The following is an 11130-nucleotide window of genomic DNA, read 5'->3' as shown; positions in this document are numbered from 1 at the left end:
GTAAAGTTGGTCCCTCTCCTCTTAAGAATTCAGTCTTTAAGGACTGGAAGGGACCTGAGTAATCATTGCCAACCACCTCTTTTTACCTCTGAGAACACCCAGGAGGTGAAATGACATGTCAAATATCACATTACTAATCACTGAGAACAGTGATTGGAAACTAGACTTCTCACTGTGATTTCACACCTATTTGTACTGTGTCACACTGCTTGTCTTAATTCCAAATTGAGGACTCTGAGGTTGAAGTTAGAGTCAGAAACAAGAGATCTAGAATTAACATTATAAACACTTATTCTCTTATCATCTACTGTAACATCTTTCTCTTTGTCTAAGTCCCTTTCTCTCCAGTGTCTGAACTACCACCACTAACACACATACACACACACACACACACACACAGTTTTGGATTTGGTCTTTAGTCTTTGTTTTGATTATGATTATGCATCCTTCAAAAATCTCTGTTCCATCAATAATTAGCATATATGTTGAAAATATTTCGCTGGAATCATAAATGACACAAACTACTGGAAAAGCATTCCATGCTCATGGATTGGAAGAATCAATATCACTAAAATGGCCATACTGCCCAAAACAATCTACAGATTCAATGCTAAACCTATCAAACTACCCATGTCATTTTCCTCAGAATTAGAAAAAACTATTCTAAAATTCACAAGGAACCAAAAAAGAGCCCAAATAGCCAAAACAATCCTAAACAAAAAGAACAAAGCTAAAGGCATCATATTACCTGACTACAAACTACAATACAGGGCTGCAGAAACAAAACAGCATAGTACTGGTACAAAACAGACACATGGACCAATTAAACAGAATAGAGAGCCTGGAAATAAAGCTGCACATCTACCACCATCTTATCTTTGACAATGTCAACAAAAATAAGCAATGGAGGGCCGGGCATGGTTGCTCACACCTGCAATTCCAGCACTTTGGGAGGCCAAGGCAAGAGGATCACTTGAGCCCAGAGTATGAGACCAGCCTGAGCAACATGGCAAGACCCTGTCTCTACTAAAAATAATAATAAGCAATGGGGAAAAGACTCCCTATTCAATAAATGATAGTGGGATAACTTGCTATCCTATGCAGAAGAATGAAATTGAACCCCTACTTTTCACCATATACAACAATTAACTCAAGATAGATTAAAGATGTAAATGTAAGACTTCAAACTATAAGAATCCTAGAAGAAAACCTCAGAAATACCATTCTAAACTCAGCCTTGGGAAAGAATTTATGACTAACTCCTCAAAAGCAATTGAAACAAAAACAAAAATTGATGTGTGAGACCTAGTATTAAACTAAAGAGTTTCTGCACAGCGAAAGAAACTATCAACAGAGTAAACTGACAACATAGAGAATGGAAGAAAATATTCTGAAATGATGCATCTGACAAAAGTCTAATTTCCAGCATCTATAAAAACTTAAACAATTCAACAAGCAAAAAATGAATAATCCCATTAAAAAGTGGGCAAGAAACATGAACAGGCACGTCTCAAAAGAAGACATACAAGCAGCCAACAAACATTTGAAAAAATATTCAACATCACTAATCATCAGAGGAATGCAAATCAAAACCACAATAAGATACCACCCCGCACCAGTCAACATGGCTATTATTAAAAAGTCAACAACAACAACAAGAAAAACAGATGCTGTTGAGGGTGCAGGGAAAAGGGAACTCTTATACTGTTCGTGGGAATGTAAATTAGTTCAGCTGCCTTGGAAAGTAGTTTGGAGATTTCTCAAAGAACTTAAAACAGAACTACCAATTTACCCAACAATCAATCGCATTACAGGGTGTACATATCCAAAATAAAATACATCCTTCTACCAAAAAGACACATACACTCTTATGTTTGTCACAATGCTATCTACAATGGCAAAGATGAGATCAACCTAGGTGCCTATCAACAGTGGATTAAAGAAAACATAGCACATATACACCATGGAATATTATATAATCATAAAAATGAATTAAATTATGTCCTATGCAGCAACATGAGGTACAGCTGGAGGCCATTACCCTAAGTGAATTAACACAGAAACAGAAAACCAAATACCTCATGTTCTTACTTATACACAGGAACTAAACATCGAGAAAACATGGACATAAAGATGGCAACAACAGACACTGAGGACCACTAGAAGGGGAAGTGGAGGTGAGAGGTGAAAAATTTACTGTTGGGTACTATGCTCACTAGCTGGATGGCAGGATCATTTGTATCCCAAATCTCAGAATCACACAATATACCCATGCAACTAACCTGCATGTGTATCCCCAGAATCTAACATAAAAGAATTACCAAATAAAATAAAATAAATTTTTTGGAAAATGTTATAAAAAGTGGTATGCCCAATAGAAGCATAGTTATTGAGCTAAAAACTTCATTTTACAGACAAGGCAATTGAGCCCTAAAAAAGTAACATGACTTGCCCAAGGTCATGCAACTAGATAGCAAAAAAGAAGGAACTGGATCCCAGGATTCCTTACTCTTCTGTTCCTCCCAAACCCTCCATTTTATAACTAGCCATATATGTATATTTGTGCCTTGGTGATTATTAACCTCATTACCTCATTCCTTCAGAAGAAACTAATTTTAGATTATTTTTTCTATATATTTCTTCTAACTATCTCTCTTTCTAGAATGAAGATAGTTTTTATATTAGAATCTAATCCAAATATTCTTGAAGGATTTCAAAAGTCAATATGACATTAACACTTTCAAAAAGACAATCTCTCATGAGGATAGTGAGGATAGCAGTCTTTAAACTGCTGTGCTTTCAAACAAAAAGCTATTTTGCATACTTAAAAAGCATCTTTCATTTTCTTATCAGTAGAGCTCAATACTTTCAAAAACAACTCATTAATTCTTTCTTACTTCTTGTATCCTTAGAAAAGAAGCAAAACTTAAACACTCAAAAGTTAAGTCATTTGCCAAAGGCTGTATAGGAAGTCACCAACTAAGTACATTGCCTCTGAAAGATTTTGGTATGAAATTCCACATATAGTACCACTAATGATAACTCCTGTTCCAGGCATAGTGGCTCATACCTGTAATCCCAGCATTTGGGGAGGCCAAGGAGGGAAGATCACTTGAGGCCAGGAGTTTGAGACCAGCCTGGGCAACATAGTGAGACCCTATCTCTACCAAAAACTTCTTTAAAAATTAGCCAGATGTAGTAGCACATTCCTGTTGTCCCAGCTACTCAGGAGGTGGACATGGAAGGATTGCTTGAGCCCAGGAGGTGAGCCACGATTGTGCCACTGCACTACAGCCTGGGTGACAGAGCAAGACTCCATTTCTCAAAATAATTCCCACAAAACTAGCATTCATGGAAGTTATACTGTGCTCTATGCACCATGATATGGCTTTTGTATGCATTAATTTATTCCATAATGATGGAAATGTTAGTATGTAACATTATTGTCCTCATTCTAGAGATGAGGAAGATGAATTTTAGAGATATTAAGTAACGTTTCCAAGGTGACATACCAGAATGAACACACCCAATTTCTGGCAAAGATGTTATGTCTGTCTTACAAAGTATTACCAAATCAGAGTAGGGAAAAGATCTTGCTTGACTCCAGCATTGAAATAGTGAACAAAATGGGTTCTGATGTTTTCATAGTGGATTGCTGTAGGTACATTTATTTATTTTTCTGGGGCACAGTGAATCTATTTTTTTATTGTATTTGAGCTACTTCATGAAAGTAAATTAGAAATTAGCCTTTAATGTTAGAAGTCAGGATGGTGGTTTCCAGTAGAAAGGAAGGAGTGGTGATGACTTGAAGGGGAGCTCAAGGGTGATTTTTAGTGCTGATTGTTTACATCTTGTTGTAAGGGATCATAATACAGTTGTGTTTATTTTGTGAAAATTTGTTGTTCTGGACACTTATGATTCATACAGTTTTCTTTATCATTAAAGTTCATATTAAAATTAATCTTTGAAAATGTCTAAAAACATATTTGAAATAGATATACTAAATACCTCTAAAAAAAACTGATTACATTTACCAGCTGTGAAACAGGTGAGGTAGTGTAACAGAGCCTATCTTATAGATTTTGAAGATGATAGGTCTTGTTCATTTCCATCCCAATTCAGGATTTTTAAGCCTCAACATCCTTGCCTATAAAAATAAAGGCACTGGCTGGGTGCGGTGGCTCACCTGTAATCCCAGCACTTCGGGAGGCTGAGGCAGGCGGATCACTTGAGATCAGGAGTTTGAGACCAGCCTGGCCAACATGGCAAAACCCCGTCTCTACTAAAAATAAAAAAATAAGCCAGTGATGGTGGTGTGCACCTGTAATCCCAGCTATGCAGGTGGCTGAGGCAGGAGAATTGCTTGAGACCAGGAGGCAGAGGTTGCAGTGAGCTGAGATTGTTCCACTGCACTCCAGCCTGGACAATACAGTGAGACTGTCTCAAAAATAAATAAATAAATATTTTTTTTAATGAAGATACTGAGATCAATGAGATCTATTATAGTATTAGCTATATCTTTGTTACTTCATCCTCCAATGAAGGTTTCTGTTTGCCTTGTATATTAGTGCAAAAAACAGATAATAAGATATAATTAAATGTGCAATCAATTTATTGGGGGAAACATCAGAGGAAGCTTGGAGAGATGCCCCACTGCAATGCAAGTGTGAACTTTGTGAAGGTGAGAGGGCAGAGTTCGTGGAAACAGATTATGCTTCAAAAGAACCAGGTTTGGGGAGAATTAGATTGTTAAAAAGAATTCCATTTTGATATAATGAGCCTGAGGTATTTTTTAGACATCAGTTTTGCACTGTCATAGAGAAATATAGGTCTGAGTTGTGCTAACGTTGGACATTTGTAAGTCATCTGCATATAGGCAGTAATGGAAGCCAGAGGCATGACGAGAAAGCATAAGATCGTGATACTGAAGGAAAAAACAGCCTCAAGCACTGAGGAATTCTGGTATTTAATGTCAAAAGAAAGAAGGAGAAGCCCACAAAATAAGTCAATGAAGAGGTAGGAACAAAGCAGAAAAGGATTGTGTTCAGGAAGTCAAGAAGAGTAAGAAATGATCCACAATGACAAATGCCACAGGGAGGTCAAGTAAGAGGAGGCCTGGAAATGCCCATTGGATTTGGAGACCCAGAGGCTATGGTTGTTCTAGCAAGAATAATTATAGTTCAGTGATGCGTACAAGCCAATTCCCCTATAAAATGGTGGGGATGGGGGTGGGGCAGGAAGGGAGACAGAGGTGGAGATGGCATACAAATCTAAAATGCAACTGAATATGTTAGTGTCAGGAGGATGCAAACAGCTCTTCTATTAAACAAGAGGAAAGGAGATTAAATTAGATACAGATGTAGGCAGATATGTATATTTGGAAAAGGAAAGATGAGATATCCTAATCTTATATAATAGTTACTATTTTCTCTTGAAAATATCGTCTCTGAGAGCAATGAAAAAAGTAGAAAAGTTGGAAGACTATGAAGAACAGAGAGTTTGAAAATGTCTTTTCAGAAAATAGGAGTGGGAGTTGAACAAAAGATGCAGCAATGTGAAAGATCCATTTGCTGTTGTTGTCTGTACACTTAGAGTAGATCAAATGTCACCTTGCACTGTTGGATGCAACCACAGGAAGTGCAGATCACTGGGTTAATCTGGTACTGACCTTATTTCTCCAATGAAACATAAGGAGACATGTGACATGTTTCATTGAAGACAATGAAAAGCCAAAGGAGAATGCATTAATGATACTGGACATGGTGTTCCTGAAATAATAGTGTGTGGACTCATGGTTGAGCAGGGAAGTTAAGAAAGGAAAAGAATAATGGGTTGAGAGAATGCAGAGAATCCTGGAGAGAAGCCTGGTACCTGAGCTTTTTGACCTCCAACATTAAACAATTCTTACAAAACCAATCAATTTGGTTCTCAAGAAAAAGCATGTTATACTTCTTACAGTCAAAAAATTAGCTACATTTCTGCTGGCAAATACAACCAAAAAACCTCCCTTGCCTTCATGAAGTTTGTGTTCTAGGGAAGTCATATTAACAATACTTATTATAGAGAAATACTATCTAATAGAAATATAATATGAGTCATATATATAATTTTTAACTTTCTAGTAGTCACACTAAAAGAAGTAAAAATAAACATATAGGCTTGTGAGATTTAAGAAAAAACAGGAATATACTTCTATTAAAAAATAATCCTGTTTATCTGAAAATTTATCCTATTATCATTTCTGATAAGCATGTCTGTTTTCTCTAAATTCTTTCAGGGTGTTTTTAGTTTTCCAAAGTGAAACCACCTGGAAATTATTTACTTCATAGTGGATACCCAGAAGAAGAGTAATGGCAGGCAGAAAGCTCACAAAAAAAAAGAAGGTTGAAGCTGTCCGTTACCTTGGGGAGAAAATAATCTGTCTGACTGCAATGCAGTCATTTTTCCCTGCCATTCCTTTTATCTGCTGAAGCTGTGCTTTCCTAGAGCATTCATCAAGCAGCTTTTTTTGGTTAGCAGAGAGAGCCCCGTATGCATTCTAACCTTGCAATATAATCCATCTTGGAGAGAGGAAAATATAATGAAAAAGGAGAAGGAGATAATTCTCGTATTGCTATTTACATTTCCCAGAACATACAAAACCATTATTTAAAATTAACTGCTCACTAGACCAACATCTCACTGAGAAAATGTCGTTTCATTAAGAGAGGAAATTGACCTGGAGCCCCTTTGAAATGGAGACACTATTTTAATTGCTATTCTTTCTTTACCCCCCATATGAACCCCCTTTAATGTTTCCATTTGTAAAAAGTTCTCTTCCTTTGTATTTTTAGTCTGCTGAAGTTTAGAACTCATTATATCATTTTTAATTAGTAAAGAGGTTACAAGTTCTGACCTGCCAAAACAGTAATTTCTTTCCAGTCTATAAATGGATGTTTTTCCAATGACAATTATGGAACCGATTTCTAAAGTTTGAATCTACCTGTGGTAGTAAAGTTAGTGCCCCAGTTTGCAGAAGAGGATGGTATAAAAATTTTAATGATCTCACAGTGGTTGGGTAATGTTTGAACATTGGAAAGATGACAGCCGAAATATACTACTGTTAAATCAAGTTAGCCTAAAGCTGCCTCCTTACACATTTTAGGTTTGCCCTAAAAGTTTCTCTGTACATCGTGAACTATAACAAGTAAACAGACCATAGCCTGCTCTTCTGCCTGTCACCGAATTTGGGCCAATCAAATGTAGCCAACTGTTCAAACCGTGTTCAAATAAGACAAACGCCAAGCTGTAACCAATCCAGCTGTTTCTGTACCTCACTTCCATTTTCTGCACCTCACTTTCCTTTTTCTGTCCATAAATCTTGTTCCACCACATGGCTGCGCTGGAGTCTCTGAGCCTACTCTGGCTCGGGAGGCTGCCTGATTCGTGAATCGTTCCTTGCTCAATTAAACTCTTTTAAATTGAATTCAGCAGAAATTTGTCTTTTAACACTATCCACTGGTACTTTATTCAGGCATGGACTCAGGAGCAATAAAAAGAAAAGAGAGGTCACCATTTAGAATCATTTATTTCCGCTACTTATCATTACCAAGAACCAACAAGTTCTTAGTCCTTGAATATATTCAGCACATAAGCACAACTCTTCTCATCCCTTTCTTTTCCTCCTTAATTTCCCAAACCAGTATAAACAATCCTACAGAAACATAACATGACCTAGGATAGAATTAGGATTATGGCTGGAAAATATTCAACTGTCCTTTACCCTAAAAATGATCATTACTAGTTCTCTTAGAGGTACAAAATTGTTACGATACAATTCTTTGTGGGTCTCACATTTCTGCACATTTTTCAAGAGAAACACCAATTGGTTTTTATTCTAGGCTATATTTGCAAGAATGTTAATATAGTGAAAAGCCTTAGAAGAAAGAGATGGTATATCCCTCTGGAACAATGGGCAGGCATGCTTCTCATCCGGTAAAAGAGAGATGATGCCTCCCTACAAGCAAATAAAGGAAAACTTACCGCCCAGTGTAAAATATTTGGGTTCCCTAAATTCAGTTTTCCTCTCCTAGAATCCAACCCACTGCATGTGCAAATGTCATTTGGCTCGTTTTTACATCACTCTATGGGGCTCAGAGAAGTATCAAAAAATGTTTACTCTGACCCATACTATTACCATAAATAATAAACAATCCTTTGTCTCTGACCCAGGAGTCTTGTGTTTTCTACTAGTATTCATGAAACTGTGGAAAGTTTAATGTGGCCGGCTTACTTGTTAGTTTGCAAGCAGGATAAAATCTCCAACTCTTCATAGTTCTTCATAAGAATCAGCAACAGAAAAATGCAAAAAGTTATAGACTTTTACCACTCAAATGCCTATGTCTGAAATAGACCTTCAAGCTGAGGCTGGAAATAGTCAGAAAGTGAGGGCTTTCTGGGGCAGTTTCTCAACTGGTTGCGGCACACTGGTGTATGGTCAACTCTTCGTCGTTGTAGAGTATCAGCTCAGTGTGCAAAATGTATTTTTGCTGCACTGAGGAGATGTATCATCATCATCATATACATCAGATAGGATGCTGAGCTGACCTGATCATGCTGTATGATATAGAATATACCTTTTTGAGGGTAAGAGATGAGAGGTTAAACTGAATTCAGCATGAAAGGAAAGCTGAGCATTTACTGGTACATGTGAGGATCTCGCTTCATTAATGTAAAAGTGCTGACAGAGCATTCAAAAACTTGATTTAAACAGGGTCTAAAGCTGAATGGTGACTAGTTGGAAAGTGTGGTAACTTAGGGAAGTTGTTTTAGTTTTCCAAATTTTTCCCCTTCTTTAAACCTGCTATTCACCTTGTCATCTTTTCAAGTGTGCTTCCCCCAATCTAGAATCCAAAAACTGTGCCAAAATCACACAAATAATGCAAGCCACAGATATGCAATGTCCACAGCTATGGATTAAGTTGAGGCTGACAATCGCAGTACCTGCAAGAAAATCCTCTACGAGATTGATTCTCACAGGAATTTATAGGTCACTACAGGGTCTAAACTCAGAGCTGAGCAGATTAGATAGTATCTACTTGGTGTCAAAATTTTACAGTGAGAAAAACCTTCTCTGCCCTGTAAGTTCCTCTTTAATTCTCAAAACTAACTCAACCTAGGTACTATATGAAAAGATTCAAAGGTGTATTCTTCTTGAGTTTGCCCTAGACCTCATACATACAGCATTACTAGTCTTACCTAAGAGGTAAGAGATACATGGAGAGAGAGATGCAGTTCATGAGTCCCTGCCAGAGAGAAGCCTCCAGGAGGAGGTCTTGACCTCTGGAGAGAAATGCCAAGATAGGAGAGGAATTCCACAGACCACAAACAAGAAGCGGCATTATGCAGGAAGAACCAAGGACAAGTCAGCTTGACAGAGCCTATCTCCGGCCTGCGCTATGACGGATGTGGTGAACACTAAAGTGAGTGAGCTCCCTTAATGCAAGTAAGAACACATTGCCACCATCAGACATTTAGGTTTCCTCCCTAATAGCAAGGTTTAATTTAAAAAATAAACACACCAGCCTCCATGTCCACGAAGTGCTGAAATCCTGGAGGTTGGGCTATAGAGAGTGGCCTCCTCTGACATTATCTGGAAAATAAAGAAAAATGATTTATCTCAGGAATAACCTTATTCTTCACCTTTGCTGAAAAGTAGGAAAAAAACACAAATAAATATTTTAGGTGGATATGCTACTTGACTACATGTTTATAATTTTACTTTGTAAAGGAAAATCCCGCCGTCTTTCTACTTACAAAATGCCTTAAATAGGCCAGGCACGGTGGCTCACACCTGTAATCCCAGCACTTTGGGAGGCCAAGGCCAGCGGATCACAAGGTCAGGAGATCGAGACCATCCTGGCTAACACGGTGAAACCCCGTCTCTACTAAAAATATATATTAAAAAAAAATTCGCCAGGCATGGTGGCAGGCGCCTGTAGTCTCAGCTACTCAGGAGGCTGAGGCAGGAAAATGGCGTGAACCCAGGAAGCAGAGCTTGCAGTGAGCCAAGATCACGCCACTGCACTCCAGCCTGGGCGACAGAGTGAGACTCCGTCCCAAAAAAAAAAAAAAAAAAGAAAAAAAGAAAAAAAAAATGCCTTAAATAATAAAGCTCTTCTCAGGAAAGTCCAATATGAGGATGGCTGTGTGTTTTAATGAAGGCTTTTGACTCCTGGGAAATATAAGAAGGAACATCCAGAAATAGTGATAATAGATTTTCTGTCTTTTAATCCTGATAGGAAAGGCTATTTTAAAGAATTTCAATTCTTAATGAAGATACACAACAGAAGACAGCACTGATTAACTGTTAAGCAGTCAATTCTTCCCCAGCTATCTAGTCAGGTTTGGATTCTCTATTAAAATTCAATACTTAGGTCCACCAGTCAGGGAAGGAAGGAAAAGAATGTCTCTTGCTTCAAACTCCTAATGGCCTCCAGCTCTGCTGTGCCCAACTTTAAGTAGATTGCTTGGTTTGGCTACTTATACTGTTTTTTCTGGAAACCACTCACACTTCTTCTGGGTTGCACTCCTAAACCACTGGAAGTAGTCTGGCTGAGAAGGAATTAGAGTCCAAGTACTTTTTTTCTTTTACCTGTGCCTTTTGAACACCCTGCACTTTAAAAAACAGAGAAAACAAATTTATTGACAACTTCTTACAATTATGTCCCACAGGAAGATTTTGTTGTTACCCACTCCTTCTTTCCAAGTTTTACTGCAAAAGAATAAGCACTGTTAAATCCAGCTGGTGACTCCTATGGAAAAGTTTACCACAGAAACATTTGCAATCAGTTAAGACTTTGGTCCCATAATGCTTAGCAAAAGAAGCTGAAGATCATTCAGAACGGAAATGGAATTCTGTGTGACAAGCCTTAGAGCTAAGCTTTAAAAAGTCACCCATGAACGATGTGCACTTTTCTCTTTGTTTGGTGCCTGGTGAATGGAGACAACAATGGCTTTAAGGAGATTTTTATCCATTGTATTTGTGTCTGCATCTGTATAGAACATACTGTTTCCTTGGCAGGTCACCAAGACTTGCTCACATCTGTTTCTGCTTTCATTTCTATTACCCTATTCATTTCTGGCCAGGAG

The sequence above is a fragment of the Pongo abelii genome, chromosome 6 (genome assembly GCF_028885655.2).
Source record: "Pongo abelii isolate AG06213 chromosome 6, NHGRI_mPonAbe1-v2.0_pri, whole genome shotgun sequence".
Classification (NCBI taxonomy): Eukaryota; Metazoa; Chordata; class Mammalia; order Primates; family Hominidae; genus Pongo; species Pongo abelii.
This window is presented reverse-complemented; position numbering follows the sequence as displayed.